Source organism: Morus notabilis, unplaced genomic scaffold (genome assembly GCF_000414095.1).
Source record: "Morus notabilis unplaced genomic scaffold, ASM41409v2 Scaffold717, whole genome shotgun sequence".
In the NCBI taxonomy this organism is placed as follows: Eukaryota; Viridiplantae; Streptophyta; class Magnoliopsida; order Rosales; family Moraceae; genus Morus; species Morus notabilis.
In genome coordinates, this window is record NW_010363083.1 from 13,747 (window position 1) to 32,153 (window position 18,407).

General features: G+C 36.4%; 1 long non-coding RNA gene across 1 annotated transcript; it reads left to right on the forward strand.

Moving 5' to 3' along the window:
- Positions 1–3,164: 3,164 nt before the first annotated feature.
- On the forward strand, positions 3,165–4,773 carry LOC112092624. Its single transcript, XR_002902668.1, has 3 exons — positions 3,165–3,315; positions 3,899–4,035; positions 4,561–4,773. It is a non-coding gene; the product is annotated as an uncharacterized LOC112092624 (long non-coding RNA).
- The last annotated feature ends 13,634 nt before the right edge of the window (positions 4,774–18,407 follow it).

Below are 18,407 nucleotides of genomic sequence, written 5' to 3' on the forward strand. Positions count from 1 at the left end.
ACACAACGAGGAAGCTGGAGAACGCAGCAGAGAAAAAAGACCGCGAACTTCTCCGGCATGGCAGCATTTCACCAAGGAGCTCCGACCAAATTCAAAAACAAGTGAGATGGAAATTCGTGCGATATGTAAATATTGTAAAAAGCACTTTTCTAATAAAAAAGGGTGGGGATACTGGTCATCTGGATAGACATTGGAAAGTATGTCTACCGTTGCACCAAGGTGAGAGTATGGACTCCTGCCAACAAACACTATTACTCACATCACATGGGTTATAAAATTTTACATATGATGCATAACGTGCTCGTGAGACACTAGCTAAATTTCTAGCTAGTGCCGAATTGCCTCTTTCTTTTGCAGATGATGCCTCCTTCGAAGAATTCATCCAGACAGCCTTTTACCTACAATTTAAACGGGTAAGTAGAAACACAACTCGTTCTGATTGCATGAAAGTTTTTTATGCAATGAGACAATCTCTTGTTGATAATTTTAGAACTTTTAATGCTACTGTGTCTTGCACTTCTGATCTGTGGGAGAGGTGTAATAAAACTGGATATTTATGTGTCACAGCGCACTACGTTAATGACGATTAAGTTTTACAAAAAAGAATAATTGGTTTTCGTTTATGTACATATCCTCATAACGCAACAGTTATTTTTAGTACAATAATAGAAATTTTTGGGTTTTATGGGATAGAATATAAAGTTTTAACAATTACTTTTGATAATGCGTCAGCTAATACAGTTGCAATTAATTTGTTTAAACGTAGTTTGAAACCGGCATTTGGAGGGGAAATTTTTCATCAACGGTGTGCATGTCACATAATTAATTTAGTAGTTCAGACAGGAATTGAACATATCTAAACTAATCTTACAAATATTAGAGAATCATTATCCTTCATATCTAGTTCTGGAGCTCGGCTCCAAGAATTCAAACAATATTGCAGGAACAGCCAGATGCACCCAAGAAAGTTTCCAACTGACGTGAGACATAGGTGGAATTCAACATATTTAATGTTGAAGGCATCACTCCCGTATTCACAGCTTATCACGACATACGTAAACAGTAAGAACGATCAAATTTTAATTTTCGATCCTGATTGGCAGATTGCTGAGTATTTTTTTAAATTTTTAGAAGTTTTTTACAATACTACTGAATTACTTTATGGAGTTTATTATCCTACTGCACATTTAGCTTTACATCAACTATTTAATATTTCAGAAACATTTTCTTATTATAGGGATACAAACCTTTTTTGGAAATATAGTTAACTTAATGGAAAATAAATTTAAAAGTTATTGGTTAAGTTGTCCTATGTTATATGCATTGGCAACCATTTTAGATCCTAGATGCGGAGTAGATGGAACTGAATCATTGATGACTGCTACCCCAGAGAATTTAAAAATAGATATGCAACTAAGTATTACTGACGCTAAGAAAATGTTAGAAAAAGTTTTTAGTTTGTATGAAGCAAAATATAGCACATGTCAAAAAGAACAGGGAACTTCGTCGTCAACTACCAGTTCGGGGCCTAAAGGATCGTCGTGGAGTTTCTTGAAGAAGAAAGAGAAAACGGCAGGATCGTCCTCAACACAAGCGTTTACGGAACTAGTCAAATATTTTGAAGCAAATTTTGTAATCGATGACAACAAACTAGACATCTTACATTGGTGGAAGAGCAAGATAGATCATTTTTCAACACTGTCCATAATAGCTCGTGACATTCTGACAACTCCAGTGTCAACGGTAGCATCGGAGCAAGCTTTTAGCGCAAGCAACCGAATTCTTGACGAGAAGAGAAGCAGAATGCATGCAGATATCTTGGAGGGACTAATCTGCGTTAAAGACTGGGAAGATGCCAAAAGACAAAAACAACAATACACAGACGATTCGATGCAAGAATATTTTTCTAACTTAGAAATAACAAAATCTTCTAGAAGCACTTAGGTTTGTAATTTACTATTCCTAGCTACTGCACTCTTTTTTCCTTCGCTAAGGTTTTGTCCCGATCTCCCCACGGGTTTTACTTACCAAGGTTTTTAACGAGGCAGTCATTTATGTGTACTCCTATTACGTCAATTCAATAAAATCACATCTTTTGGGGCATATGATATTTTTTATAATTAAATTTAAAAAAAATACAAGGGCCGGGGCCGGCCCTTGAAGGGCTTGGGCCCAAGCCCGGCCCTGACCCTTATGGACTAGAGCCAAAGGCCTGGACCGGGCATGAGTTTTTTTTCTTAAGCCCGGCCCAGGCACGGCCTAGGCCCGTGATGGACCTGGGGTCAAGTGTGCCGTGCCGGCCCGACACGTTTGACATCTCTAATTATAATTATATTATAATTACAATATCATATTATTGAAATAATTATAATATAATTATAATATTATATTATATGATAAAATAATAATATTAGAGTTATTAATATAATTATGATATTATTTATTACAATATTACTAGTCTGAATTTTAAATTGGGAATATTATAAATTTTAAATTTCATTAGAGGTATGATGAGTATTATGAAAGTTTTATTAATTGTATTATGTTAATTCCCGTCCAATCTAAAAGCTAAATTTATCTTTAGACTGCTTCTGATTTTGAGTGTACATTCTTAAAAATTATTCAAAAAACACTTTTAAGAATATTTACTAAACACTAAAATGAAGTTCTACTACCGATAGAAGTTGATTTTGAGAGGGAAAAGTAATATCAAACTAAGCTAATAGTGATACAATGGTTAAATTACCGTGTTTAAAAAGAAACCAAAAAGACCAAAATGCCCACAGTTATGTTCAAACCCAAATTTGTTATTTTTTTTTCCTGTCTCTTCTCTCTCGTTCTCTCTCCATCCCCCCTCTCTCTCTCTCTCACTCTCTCTCTCTCTCTCTCTCTCCCCGTCGTCTCTGTCGGTGGATAAACGCCAGCGTCGCGACGCTCGAGATCGCGGAGGATCTCACCGTGCCGTGCTGCCATCACCGGAGTTGGGTGAGGTAACACCAGCAGTTTCGGCTGGTCTCAACGCGAAGAAGATCGGAGCTGTTTTTCGTCAGAAAACTGGTCGCGAGGTCCGTGATCCGCATCACGGCGCCGAGATCCGTGCAATCGTTCTAGACTGGACAATCTTTTTCTCTTTTTCTCTTTCCAAATTTCGAGTTCAGATTTGATTTTGTTTTTTCCATTTTCTCTTTCTTGAACTTTTTTTTTTCCTTTTTCCAGAAGGCTCTTTCCTGAACTTCACATGGAGGTAATTTCGGTGGGAATTGTGTAGCAAGACTTGATCGGTTTTCATTGCCTAATCTCTGCCGTAAATCATGAGTAATCTTCCAATTTCTCTATCCTAGGGTTTTGAGCTCTTAACTTTTTTCCTTTGGGGATATTTTTATGCATGGTATTTTCTTCTTATGCATGGTGTAAAATCTCTGATTTTAATATTGTTAATGCCTGACATTAGTGTGTTTGATAATGTTAAACTTAAAAGCAGATTTTGATCTATAGAAAAAAAATGCAGATTTTGAGTATTCAAAGTTTAAGGTGTGTGTTTCAGGGTGAACGCTAATTTCATTTCAATCCTTTTTTTTTTTTTGTTTTATGCTGCGAAGTTTGAACGATTCCTTGAGTTAACATGTCAAATTTCGCATTCCCTTTTCTTTTTGGCTTTAAGTTTGAAACAATAGGAAACAAATGGAAATAAGGGTACTGAAAAAATTAAAAATACTATATTTTCATTTTAGAACTTGAATTTGGGAGATTTTCAGTATCTTGTTTGTTCTTGACTCGCTTGTTCTGTATTAAGTTGTTTTTATATTTATCTTTGGTTAATTTACTTGAATAAAGATTGAAGATTCTGATTTAGAAATTTTTGGATCTTGAAGTTTTATTCTTGTGAATCTATCTACAGTACTAAATCAGAATCCGTTTCTGGGGTGGGGGCCAAACGAAATGTGCGAAACGTTTCAACGGCTTTTTTTTAGGCGATGTTTGGGGCTGTTTCCTTTTGTCGTCTCTCTGCATGATCGAATGTGGACTCGCTCAGAGGTGAGTCTCTCAAAGATTATGGTTTTAATTTCCTAAATTTCATCATCTCTCTCATGCTCCACTTCCGGCGAATCACTGTTCTCCATGTATTGCTTATTTTTCGTGAGCATTTGGGCTGTTTGTTTTGTGCAAATTTAGGAGATCGTCTTCATTGTTATTGTTGTTGATATTATTATTATAATTATTTTCAATTTGCTGCTCAGATTTCTTTCTTGTGATTGTTTCAAATTTGGTACTATTGAATACGTTTTTTTTTTCAATTTTTTGGTTGATTGTTTATTCTTTTTTAATTTTTTGGTAGTACTTTCTGCTTCGTTTTTTCTTTCCCGTGTGAATCTGTAGATGAATGTAATGATTTCTTTTTCCCTTTTGCGTGAAAACACGTGTGGTATATGAAATTGAATAACAATTTCTGGATTTTTTTTATTCTCGTTTCTCTTGTTTGCCGAACTTCTCTCTCTCTCTCTCTCTCTCTTTTTGATTTTGATCAAGTTCATGCATTCATGTGTTTATATCACTGAACAGAGGTCTAGAGCTACAAAGATTTCCAAAACCAAACGATTCGTTTGGGCCCATGTTTGGTTGATTGGACGGTTTCTGGAACCGGGTACTCATTTGGGCTCATGTTTGATTGATTGGACGGATTCTGGAACTGGGGTAAATAATCGAGGCTGAGTGGTTGGATTTCCTCACGTAATGATTTTCTCAAATGATAATATATGTGTTTCTAGTAATTGCAGGGTGAAAATATGAAGCGGTTTAATTGGTCTGACGACCTATATTCCAAAATACATGTAGTTGGTTTTTTTTTTTTAACTATAATTTATATAGACAAATGCGTAATCTAATGTACACACGCACAAAATATAGGACGATCGATCAAGTAGAAGTATAGGATGGGGAACTCTTTTATAGAAATCTACGATTGATCAAAAGGTGTCTTGAACTCTGATATCCCTCACAACATGAATTTCTCTATGCTTTTTCTCGTACAATACATTTTGCAACTCCAACTTATAGAGTAAATCTATGTTCCACTAAGAGATATCATGAATCAATTTATCAAATATATATTGTTTTGTTATGTTGTTTTCTTCGTTTTTGTGTTTTTTTTTTGTTTTTTTTTTTCTCTTCAAACCATGTTATTTTCTTTTCTATTTATCGTTAATAGTTTAGTTGTTTTTTTGTCAAAGCATGTTCTGAAGAATTTAGCTGATGTGGGAGTAAGAGATTGTGTTTGGGTTTAGTTACACAATTAGTTATACAATCATCCAATACATGGCTATGTTAGTTTTTATTTTGATTCATTTTCAACCTTCTACCCTTGAGAAATGCTAGCGTAACTTCTTTATGTCGCTCTCTGTTACTTTCTTCATTCATTGTTTGATACGTGGACTATCTCGTTTTCTATTTAAATAATAATATATTATGTTAGTAGAGTCCACATGTGAAATTGTGAATGTAAAATGTGATAGAGAGAGTGACAGAAAGAAGTAACACTGTAATTTCTTTCTACCCTTAAATATCTTCAGCTTACCGACTTTACATGAAATTTGGATGTTCTTTATTTTTTCTCTTTTTGTTGTTTCTCAGTTTTCAAAGTTTTTCCTTTTCTTATGTGGTTAAAGTTGACAGATTATTAGACATTGAGTCTGATTCCTTCATGACAGCTTGCCCACACTTGTTAAAATTATCTGTATGTACAAAAGGACCAAGGCATTACCCTTTTGCAAAGAGTGCTCAAAATATGGTAAAGTGCTACTGTATTCAAGTAAAATTTTATAAGGTTCTTTACTTCTACTTATGCAATAACTTTCATATTAGTATAATTGGTTGCGCTCCCACTACTCTGACATCTTGGCCTTGAATTTTAGTAGCAGAGAATTAAAATACTTTGTATTAAAGATTATTTTTTATTCAATACTTTTATTTTTTCTCCCTCCATGCAATTGTGGCATGCCAATGGAGAGCAATTCGCTGGAGGACCATTAGTAATATTTTTGTTCATTTGTGGAATTTATATTGTTTTTTTTCCTAGCAGTCTACCACGTGGAATTATTGTTTTATCAAATCATCTTTATCGTATATCCTTTACAGGTTAAGATTTTTCTTTGTAAAGAATTATCTAAATGTTTTGCACCGTATAAACGAAGTCATGTGTTTCTCTTATATCAGCTTATGATCAAGTTAAGACGTTTCTAGTCTTCTTTGACCGCATAATTTTGTTTTAGACATGTTATATGAACATTGTTCTTTCTCTCAAACTGGAGTTGTCTTGGCCATTTTGCAACAGAGAGCTCAAAATTAGGTAAAGTGATGCTTTTTTAGTGGATATTGTGGATAAAGAACACAACATTCTATTAGGAAATCATCCTGGAGAAAAGTATCAAATTTTAAAAAAGGTATATTATCCAAGTAAATTGTTTGACTTACCATCATTTATTTACGAAGAGAACTAAAAGAGGGATTTAAATGCAACAAATACCCAATGAGATAGAGTTGAGGAAGCTTACAATAGAGTGTGAACAATGATCGATGGATCAATGAGGCTTGTAGAAAAATCCTTAGAAGTCTAGAAAAATAACTAAGCTTTTGCTTGTTTCATAGGTTTGAACTGAAAAATATGTGTTCGATTTTTTTTTTTGGGCTACATTGTTCTCTCACAAAAATTTAAACAAATTTTAATTTCTGTGATCAAATGGGCCATAAGAATGCATAGTAAAAGGGGCTTACAAGTGAGAAAACCAAGTAAAAAGGTCCTTAACTTCAAATATGTTACCTTATTATTGTTTCAGCGCGTGGAGTTTCATTAGGAATTAGAATGATATGCTTCATTGAGATGCAAGAGTTGATTTTTTTGGCCTTTAATATCAGTTATTGTTTTGTCAAGAAGAATACGGAATAACTAGCATCTAGCAGTAATTTTTAGATGATGTGTTCTTGCTTTTATGTGATGCAGAGGGACTTGGAAATTGATTTGCTTGGTGTCACTACTATAGTAGTCGATATGTCTTATAACTGTATATAACTATAATTCACTTTATGCTGTATTTAGCTTCCGTAATAGTGTTTATTGTAGTTACTTTTATCGGACTCCTTATGGTTTATTACGTACATCTATCATTTGGAGAGGCTCCTGTTATTGTTTTGAAGTTTTATCTTTTTATTATTTAAATTATCTTGCAAGAGCTTTTCTGCCTCTTTTTGGTTCTTCTTTCTTGTCTCTTTTGCATTCTATTCCTCTCCACTTGATTTGCTCTTCTTGCTGCTAGACGTTCATGGATTTTGTCACAGTATTTCCTTGTTCAGCCCTGAAGGTTTGCTTTGTCTCTTCTCTTCTTATTTTTTTTGTTTGGGTGATTTTGTTTGCTCTAGGTTTAAATTGTTGCTTTAGTTTGGTTTATGATTGTACTTACCTAGTTATTGAATTCATGGTTGCGGAAAAACGCATGGGATGTTCTACAGTAAATTAGAAAGCTTCTCTTGGTTCTTATTTTTGTTTCACTCTGTAGACGTTCATGGATTTTGTCGCAGTATTTCCTTGCTCAGCCCTGAAGGTTTGCTTTGTCTCTTCTCTTCTTATTTTTTTTGTTTGGGTGATTTTGTTTGCTCTAGGTTTAAATTGTTGCTTTAGTTTGGTTTATGATTGTACTTACCTAGTTATTGAATTCATGGTTGTGGAAAAACGCATGGGATGTTCTACAGTAAATTAGAAAGCTTCTCTTGGTTCTTATTTTTGTTTCACTCTGTAGACACTTTTTCTTTTTTGGTTCTGTAGCAATGGGGGACTTACTGATATTGATCATCGCACAAGTGATTAAAATCATAGTTTGCTTTATATTTATATCAATTTGTACGAGTGTTTACGGAATTCTAAGCAGAGCACAGGTGCTGGTGGCCTAGACAATGGAAAAGGAGCACTGGGACATGTACGGACACGTAGGTTATGCTTGGGTTGGATTGGTTAGTCATCAGGAAGCAATTTGGTATGTTGGGTATCTTGGGATTAAGTGATTGATCATTGGCAAACTGTGCAACTCCTTGATTTTTTTTTTCCTGTAATACTTGGTGTTACAATAAAAATTTTGGGGTTGCCAGCTATCTCAATAACATATATCAATTACAATTTTATAAAAAAAATATTACTAATTTCATTTCAGTTCATAAATAGATTCACTCCTTGATATTTTTTATGTAATACTAAGCAATTTGCAGAGGGGTAGTGATTATTTTTCTCTTTTATGCAAGTTGCTTCTGCTACTTCAATTGGGTACACCTCTTTTTCTTTCAAATGGTTTTTCCCGTTTTCATTTTTTTTTTACTGGAAAGGTTATCAATGAATTGGTGTTTCTGGTTGTAATTATTGTCGTTCTATTTTTTTGTTTTTGTTTTAGTTGACTGAGTTTTATTTTACGGACTTGACTACATATGAAGTTTACTCTTAACTTTTTTCGTGAAATAGGTTATTTTATCTAAGGTGAAAGGAAAATTTCACCCCAAAAGAAGTCAAATCCTGTCTTTTTCATGTATTTTAAATGTTTGTTGGGATCTTTTTGAGCTTATAGTAACGCATTAAAAGTTTCCTGAACAGAACAAAGATAATGAAATATCTTCGGGTTGGAAAATAAAAACATTATGGACACAAATTAAGCATTTATTGTTTTAAAGCATGAAGACTCTTGTATCTCTTTTGAACACAGACTGTAAGGTTAGTTTTTCCCCTAGTTCAAAGCTAAAAGCTTCAGAGTCGTTCTTCCTGCAATATTGTAAAAAAAATTAAGAACAAAGGAACCTTCATAAGTTTAAGCATTTTTCAGTTAGTGTTTACTCCTATTTGTTGTCATTTTCAAGTATCGTTGTTGATTATTGTCCTTGGTTTTGGTTTACCTGAAAGTCGATTGTTGAATACTGTAAGAAGCCTTTTTGTTGAATTGTTGAACACTCTGTCTCTCTCACCAACTGCCATTTTTAATATAGTTCTGAACTTGTGAGCTGTTAATTGAATTGAAAGCTCTGTTGATATGCATTGGGCATGGCTGTATCTTATTAGGGTCATCTCTTTTTTCTAGGGAAAGTTTAATTGAAAAAATGAGCTACATATTTTTTCTTGACGTGAAATTTCCTTTGTTTGTGGTAATCTTTTTTGATCCCATGTATGCTGTGTGTGAAAAGCAAAAAAGGTGGAATAATAGCATCTATGTTCATATTGGTGTCATTGAATCTAACATTGATGCTGATGTAGTAGACATTGGTGTTGGAAGAGAGTTGATGTGGAGTCATTACATAAGCAACAATCAAATTGGATCTTATTCATAAAAAAATCAACAGATTGTCTTGAATAAAAAGGCTTGAGAAATAGTGAAACTGATTTTCTTTTGGATGAAAAGCTCATTGTTGATCTTTGTTTGGAAAATGATGGAAACATATTGGACTCCTTCCGTGCAGATACATTGGGGCGATCTTTATTTGTTTTTAATTTTGCTTGGAGTATGAGTTCCCATATCTGTTTATGATGATTTTTTTTCCTAACTTGTAGTTGTACGTAGGGTGGGGAAAAAATACTCCATGTTAATTGTTGCTTGCATAGGAAAGCTTTTCATTCTTTTCCTCTTTATTGTACTTGTGTAATTATTATTATTTTTTTGTATGGTTGGTAACTATCATACGTTTGTTGCATAATTAGATTGATCTTCAAGTCTTAGGCCAAAGAAAACGAAAACACAAAAAGAAATCAGGTTCTTTTATGGGTTTGCTGCTATTTAGTTTTAATGACTCCAGGAAGAGCTATTCTAGATTACTTGCCGTAGAACTTAAGCTTAAATAGTTGAATGATTTTGGAATAAATACAACAACAATTAGGTATGATAGATACTGTGAGGTAGCTCAGAGATTTTGGTGTAATTTATTGGGGGCTGCCTCTCTTTCTTGGGTCTTTCCATTTCAGAGCAATGCAATCTTGGTGGAGGATCTATTTGGATTTGGACGGGACAAGAGGGCCAAAATGGTCTCCAGATTGATGCTTGTAGCAACTCTATGGGTGATTTGGTTAGAGAGAAACCTGAGGATTTTGAAGAAAAGGGGATGATTTTTGAGAATTTATTTGAGAAGGCTAAGTTTTTAGCTTCTCTTTGGGCTTTAACAGACTCCTCCAAAGATTTTCCCTCGTCCCTAATAATGGTAATTGGGAGGATATTTTAGTCTAGGTTGGTATCATCTGCTTGGGTGCTTTGCTAATTATTGGCATCTTTGTTGTTCTGTTATGTTCTGTTTTTGTCTTTCTTTTCTGGTTTCTGATCCATCCAAAAACTTTATTTGTGGAGTTTTGCAACAATGATGAAGTTTTTCTGTTTCTTATTTTTTATTAAAAAAAAGGTATGATAGGATCTCCTTTGTGCAAATTGATTTTTTTTCTGCATTTTTTAATGCATCTTAGAGGCCACTCCAATTATTCTGAGGGAGCGTAGATTGGTAATGGTAGGAAAAATGTTCGTTCCTTGCACCCTTGTCTTACTCATGGTTGATTCATTTTGTATGGATTGAATGATTTTCATTTTACTTTTGGTTTTTCCATGTTTCTTTTTAAAAAAAAAAAAAAAATTTGTTTCATCATTTGATATGTTTGATGTTTCATTTAAGGTTTGTATCTACAAGGAGATCGTTTGTGCAACGCGGTGATGGTCACGGATCCTTGATTTTCTCAACTTGGCCAGAAATCCTGTGGTTAGACTTTGCTTACTTCTTGGATCTCACCATGTCATTGTTGTATGAGGCTCAATTTTGATGTGGCATGTGATTCTCTATGACATAATTATTTTGTCTGTTAAATGTAGTGGTAGTTATTAGCTATTTATAGGTTTGTTTTTAATTTTTTTAAACGGTTTTTTTTTTCTTTTTTTTTTTTTCTGGGTTTTGGGAGTTCAAAGTAGGGTGTTCGTTCTCAAAAGAGGAGAAGAAGAGAAATCCAAATGGGATTTTGTATGATTTTGCTTTGATTGTTGATGCTATGATTCATCATTATGGTGGAACTTTTTCTTTTTAGTTGAGTTTTGAAAATTACAAAATTTTCTTGAGTTCGAGATATTAATAGAAGTGTCAATTTCTTGGGAAAAAAAAACCAATTTTGTTGTGAAATTTGATTGTTGGTGGTGAAATAGGAAGGAGAAAAGAGCACGGAAGTGATCAAATGAATGATTGCTTGACTAAAGTTTTAAGCTTGTTAGTTGGGATACTCTTATCTTGTAGTAGATTAACCATATCACTGTAATTCATTAGGTTCATTTCTCAATGAGTAGAATGGTTTTTCTTCAATATGTATATATATATATATATAGAGCGGATGAATTTTGTCAAGAAACTAATTGATTTTTCTTTTATATTTTATTAAAGGTCCATATTTCTAACATTTTGCGGCGGCAGTTGGCAGAATGAGCTTTTGCTGATTCTGTCCTGCATAGTCTGTCATCACTTGGGATCTCTTTTTTGCAAGGCCTTGAAGCAAGTCTAATTTGTCCTCGTTTCAAATCAACTGTTCTTTGTCAGGTCTACTTCGTTTCTCATTTCAAATAAAAAAAAATATCATGATAATAATGTGACATGTTTTTTATTTGCCACTATGGTGTTTGGTTGTATACAAATTGAATAGTTTTGCGTCGGCAGTTTCTGTTTTGTACCTTTCATTTGCTTACAGCTCTCATGGAGAGAGTACCGAGTGTTGTCTCTTCTATATGTTAACATGCACGTGCTTCGCATGTGACTTCTACTAGTATATTTATATATTATAAAAATTACAGTTGATTTATTATAGATTATCTCTGACCTAACAAATCCCTGTTCAAACTTCGTATGTCTAATTTGTCCTTAAATGCTTTTTTCTTTTCTTTTCCTTTTTTTTTTTTTTTTTTTTTTTTTTTTTTTTTGCGCCCTTTTTTTTTTTTTTTTTTGCGCGCCTGATGTCTTCTACTCTTCTTTGTGCCTTTTATCAGTTTCTCTCGTGCCTCTTCAACTCTTCTTTGAATTTGGACAAAGTCTGCACTTTGGTGAGAGGAGGTAGGCCATTGACGAAGAAACATTACTGTGGTTTTTTTTTTCAGGAAGGAAAACTTGGTGGGTCGCTCTCTCCCCCTTTAGCGAGCGCAGAACAAAAGAAGGATGGTACAAGTAACTTTTGTCCTTGATAATTCTGCCTTTTCTTCTTTCCAATGGGTATGAGTGTTTCTTTTTTTTCCTGAATTCTGATTTTTTTTGTGCTTCTTTTTTGTTTTCATGATGATTCTTTCCATTCTTGTGGATTACGAAATTTTTTGAACAAAATTATTTGAATGATGCAACCAAAATCATAATTGTGTTTTGAAGTCATGTTCCTGTTGCATTCTCTGCTTCTTCCCCTTGCCCTCTGGTTCTAAAAGTAGCTTTGGATGAAAAGGTGGGATAAAGATGTAGAAGACTGATTATTGAATCATATTATGTGTGTGAACATATGAAAGGACAATTTAAAGAAGGGAATTTTGGAGAAATTTAGTAAAAATATTTGCTCTGCTTTTTTTTTTTTTTTTTTTTTGTGGATAAAAAGGACTTTCATTAACCAAGACACAAACAAAAGCCACCAAAAGGAAGCACGGAGACGCTAAACTAGCAATCTCCATTCGACAAGATTATTCAGCACAGAGCTGGGAAAATCACTAATGTTTAATTGCATAGTTAACAAAAAAAAAAAAAAAAAGGAGAAAAAAACGATGCCCATTTGGCTAAATTGTGGGCTGTGCAAAATTTAACAATCTAGAAATCTTGGACACCTCCCAATTGGAAACTCCCTGCAGAAGCAGCAAATAGGACTTTGTTGTAATTTGCTCTGTTACAATAGTTCAAAGTTTGTTTTGTTGCTTGTTACTTTTGCAAGCAAGCTCCTGCATGTTGTTTAGTAGTGTTGATGATGGATTTGGATCTCAATTTGTCTGTTCTTTATATATGGTAAGGTTAACTAAGATGATTGCAATAAAAAACAACAATCTCTTTAAAGCAATAAATCAAAACAAAAGTTTTGAGTTCAAAATCACGCTATAAATCTTTTAATAGTAAAGAAAAGTTGCCCGTCCATGTTTGCTCGAATTGTCTTCCATGATTCCATCCAGCTAAAGTTAAACGTTAAAAAATTATTTGTGCAAATATTTGAAACTTTTCTTTGTCAAAATTATCCAGTATAATGCTATGTATAATTACAATTGGCAATATTGTATCACAAAAAAGGCATGGTAGTTTTCTTTAATGCGCATATACTTGTGACGTTGGCTTGTTTATTGCTTCTTTATAGGCTTGTCATTATTGAAGGAGCTAGCTAATGAGTGAAAGAAAAAAAAAGTACTTTATACTTGTGTATTTGATGATATTCATTTTACTTCCCCGTGCTTCAATTGTGGAATTAGGATTTTTCGGTCTTGGGGGATTTGTGGTATTCTGTTCTGTCCCCAAAGTTTTCGTCTTTTATACGTTTGCCAAATGTTTTTTTGTTTGAGCCTTAAATGTTTGTTCTCTGGTATTGTTCTTCATTTGTCAGATCCAAGGCAAGCTAATTAGTTGTTGGATTTCTAGATATTTTTGCACCAATCAACGACGAATTCCAACTTTTTCCCCTTCCTCTCTATGCTTTTGGACCTCTATGAACTGCTTAATTTTCCTTGTTTCTTTGTTCCTAAATATGTTCTATTTTTGTACTACAACACAATCTCTTTAATATTACATTTTTTTATAATAAATTTGTTTGTTTTTCTAATATATTTTCTCGTCTTTCCTTTGTCCTTGCGTGAGTATATAACCATTGCAAATAAAATATCACTACTTTTGGTATTCCAGAAGGGAGGGAAGAAATTTATGCTTTGATGCAAACTGTTGTCATTAAGAAGTACATACACTTGCAATTGTCGCCCAAGTAGAGTCTCAAACGTAGGAAGCTGATATGTCTAATAAGCCCTTGCTTAAGCAAGTGTATGTGCGAAAAGACAAGAGGGGTGAATAGGTTAAAGGGCTGTGTTAGTGATTAGTTGTTAGAGGAGGATTGTTGATTGTTGTAGACGATAGTGTGTATAAATAGATAATCGGGGGGGATAGAAAGAAAGGAGGAAATTACTGGATTCTTGTAAAGAAAGTCTTGGCTTGTGCTGAGCAGGGGAGATCTGGCAGTGTCTCGAAGGACTGCTCGTGTATTCATTTCCGTTAGTCAATAAAGATTACTTTCGTTCTTTCAATTCTTCTTAGTTGAATACTACATTCTGTTCTTATCAATTTGGTATCAGAGCACCAATTCTGGGTAGAAATGGCAGCCAGAAAAACGGAAGAAAGATTCGAATTGGTGGAGAAGGAGATTAAGGAAGTTAGGTCTTCGGTGGAAAAAGGAATAGGTGAGATGGAGAAGGGAATTGGAGAGGTTAGGGCAGAAATTTCCCAAAATCGGGTGGAGTTTACTCAGAACCTCACTGAGATTCGCCGAATGATGGAGGAACATATGAAATTCTTCAGAGCTCCGTCGACGGCGCCGGAGAAGACAGTCGCTCCGACGTTCGCGATCGTGGAGGACTGCGAAGCGAATCGCGCGGTGGATCGCGAGTCTTACCGTACTGGAGCGGCGGAATCTCATCGGGCGGGCACTTCGGGGTGTCGCGCGAGACGGGAAGAAGGTCCGGAGGATCCTAGGGTTTCGCAGAACGTGATTTTTCCGGCGAGAGACACTGGGTTGCGCGAGAAGGGCGAAGATCGTACGGCGGATCTAGGGTTTCGTCGTAATCTGGGCCGAGAAGATAGATAGAGAGAGTGTGGGTTAGCTAGGGAGCTTCCGACGGTGGTCAATGAGAGAAACTGGAATGGAAAGAGAGGTGAGGGGCGGGGTGCTCCCTGTGGAGGGGAGGCTCTGGAATTTGATGAAAAATGGAAGGGGCTTTGTCACGCCCCCCAAACGGGGTGGGTGACGTGGAACTCGATTTGGGATTAATAAAGCAGATTCCCAACCGGGTCCCACACTTAACTGCATAAAAATCTAAATAAACGACATAATTCAGGAGCCTCTGACACACAGGGCTCCACCCCACAGGACATACAGTATCATACATACATGCACATGTAAATAATCAATTACAATAGACATCATCCACAGTCTAGTAAATCCAATATTAAATAGGTTTACATAATTTCTCAAATTCCTTACATTTGTTCAAGAGGATAAACTCAATCCTCACTTGATCCAACAGTAGCAACTCCAGCTACCCTGCACCGCTCCTCGAGTCTCTTGGGAGGGGTTTAACATTTAAAACATAAAACGTGAGCGAAAGGCCCAGTAGGATATAATTCGAAATATTTAAAATAAATGAGCGCATGAATAAATGATTGAGTACATAAATAAAATAAGACATTCAGTCCCGACAGAACAGCCGGAACCTCACATCCTTTTTCTCAAAGGAAATATAACTGAAAATAACCATGTTACAGGCTTCAGCAAGTAATTAGTACAAATTACTTACCTAACCAAGTGCCTCGCCTACCCGGACCGGTTTCGGGTTCTGCCCCCGAGGATGCACTCTCCGCATCCTATCTAGGCTTACAGCAATAGACTCTATTACCAGTTCACAAGATCTCTTTGCTTAAGAAATCATTTATTAAACATTTTGAAATCGTTAATACGACCCCACGAACTACTCAAGCCGCGGGCCCCATGACTGGACAAGCCATGAGGTTCCATGACTAAACAAGCCTTGGTTTCAAAGCATTTTCTTTCACAAATCAATCCCTTTCTTGAAAACATTTTCAAGGCCAAAATCTTTTTTGAAAATCAAGCTCACAAGGAAAAGGGATAGAAATCCTACCTCACACAATCAAACCTGGGACTAGCGTTGCCCTTTTCCGGCTTCCGCTATCTCAAGCCCCTTCAGTCTAAATCCTCAGCGATCACTGATGCAAAATAACACTTTAGGATTAATTCTCATTCCTAAAGCAATCCAAATCTCAATTTCCAACCAAGATTTCCTATTAGTGTGCCCTAATCAAATTTCATGTTTCAATAATCATGTTTCACATTATCATTCCAAGGGTTTTCAATCTCAAAACAAGGATTAATAATGCTAATCCATCTATCTCAAGTCCCCAAATGAAGCTAATTTGGGTTCTCCCCGAAAACATGGGTCAAAACAACACTTTTCAGGTCAAACAGGGTCAAACCCGTGTCCATCGGTCAACCGGTGACAGAGCAGTACAACACTACCGGTCGACCAGTAATGTGCACATCGGTCGACCGGTCAGCCTGCAATCCGGTCGACCGCACAGGTCGACCGGTGGAATCGATTGCGCGAGAGAAGCTCGCGGAAATCAGTCCAAAAACCTGCAAATCCAGTCCCAAATCCAAATATTTCAAAGGGAAACCACTCGATCCGGGTTTTAGGTCCTGAAACAAGTCCAAAGAACCCAAGATCTCCAATTTCTACTCTAGTTTTACTCAAAATCATCAAAATCCGTTTTGAACCAAAAATAAGTCTTGAAATCCGAAAAACATAGATTCAAGAGGAGTTCTTTCAGTAATCTTACCTCGAATCCTTCTCTTGACGTTGAAAACTCTTTGTAATCACTCTTGGTTCGAATCCGGTTTTGATTTGAGACACAAATGGGAGAGAGAGAGAGAGAGAGAGCACGGGAGGGGGAGAGAGAGAGAGAGAGAGAGAGAGAGAGAAACGCACGGGAAAGAAAAAGAAAAGGAAGGAAAAGAAAGGAAAAAGAAAAAGAAAAGAAAAGAAAAGAAAAATAAAAGAAAGTGACATGTGTAAAATATAACAGTCCAGAAATGCGCCCATACACACTTCTGGATTAAATAAATTACTGTGAATAATTTAAATACCTTGGAATTATTTAAACTCAATTAATTAAATCAGATTAGGCACACTAATAATCTCAATTACCTTAATTAATCTCAATTAATTCTTCAGGGTGTTACAGGTTTGGTGGTCCAATCCACTGGGGGATGGAAAGAGGAAGAAATCCTCATGAGGGGGTACGGTTTAGGGATGAATGGGAGGGCAGAGGAGTATTGGAGGAATTACCGGTTAATGAGGAATGGGCGATGCCTCGAAGGCGGCAGGTGGAGTGCCCAATTTTCAATGGGGATGACCCGGACGGCTGGGTGTTCCGGATGGAACAGTTTTTCTCTATCAACCGTTGCTCGGAAAGGGAAAAATTGGTAACTTCTGGGATAGCCTTGGAGGGTGATGCACTGTCTTGGTTTCAATGGCAGAATGGCCGCAGGCCTTTCCATAGTTGGGCCGAATTCAAGCTGGCGTTACTTCAGCGTTTTCGTTCTTCGCAGGAGGGGAATCTTTGTGAGAGATTTTTAGCCATTAGACAAGTGAGTACAGTGGCCGAATACCGCAGGAAATTTGAGGTTTCAGCAGCCCCACTTTGGGATGTGCCGGAAGAGGTTTTGGAGGGGATTTTTGTCAATGGTTTGAAGGCGCAGATTCGGGCAGAATTACGGCTTTTGAAACCAGAGGGGTTAGGAGAAATTATGGAGATCGCTCAAAGGATCGAAGAAAAAAATGAGTTGCTTCGTCGTGAGGGATCGGAAACAAGGTTTTCAAGGTCACCATCACATAACTTCTCGAGGGGGGAATTTTCATCAACTCAGGCTCGATCCACACCAATGGTAGAGCGACCGTTGAGAGGTCCTGCTTCCTTGGAGCACACGACAACTCCAAAGCGAGATTTTCCGTTTCAAAAGTTGTCGGATTCGGAATTACAAGAAAAGAGGGAAAAGGGGGTGTGTTTTCGGTGCGATGAGAAGTTTACCTTTGGCCATCGTTGTAAAAAGGAGCTGCGGATAATGCTAGTGAGTGATGAGGACGCCGAGGATTGCGAAGAGGAAGGGCTGGTTTTGCCGAGTCCTGAGTGGGAGGAGGGGCAACCGGAACTCATTGAGTTATCATTAAACTCAGTGGTGGGACTTTCGACGCCTAAGACCATGAAGCTTCGTGGCTTGATTGCTCGACAAGAGGTAATCGTTCTAATTGACTCCGGTGCAACTCACAATTTTATTTCTTTAAGTCTTGTGGAGAGATTGTCAATTCCTATTTCTCCCACGGCCGGTTTTGGAGTCCAAGTGGGAACGGGGGAATCGGTTAGGGGAAAAGGAATTTGTAGAGAGGTAGCATTGAGTTTACCACATTTGACTATTGTGGAAAATTTTTTTCCTCTAGTAGAGGGGGGGGGGGGGGGGGGGGGGGGGTTGCGTGTGCCTATGGTGGATGTAATTTTAGGCATGCAATGGTTGGAAACGTTGGGGGGCATGCATGTGAATTGGAAGTCCCAAGTAATGAAATTTAAGGTTCGGGGGGAAGCGGTTGTTTTAA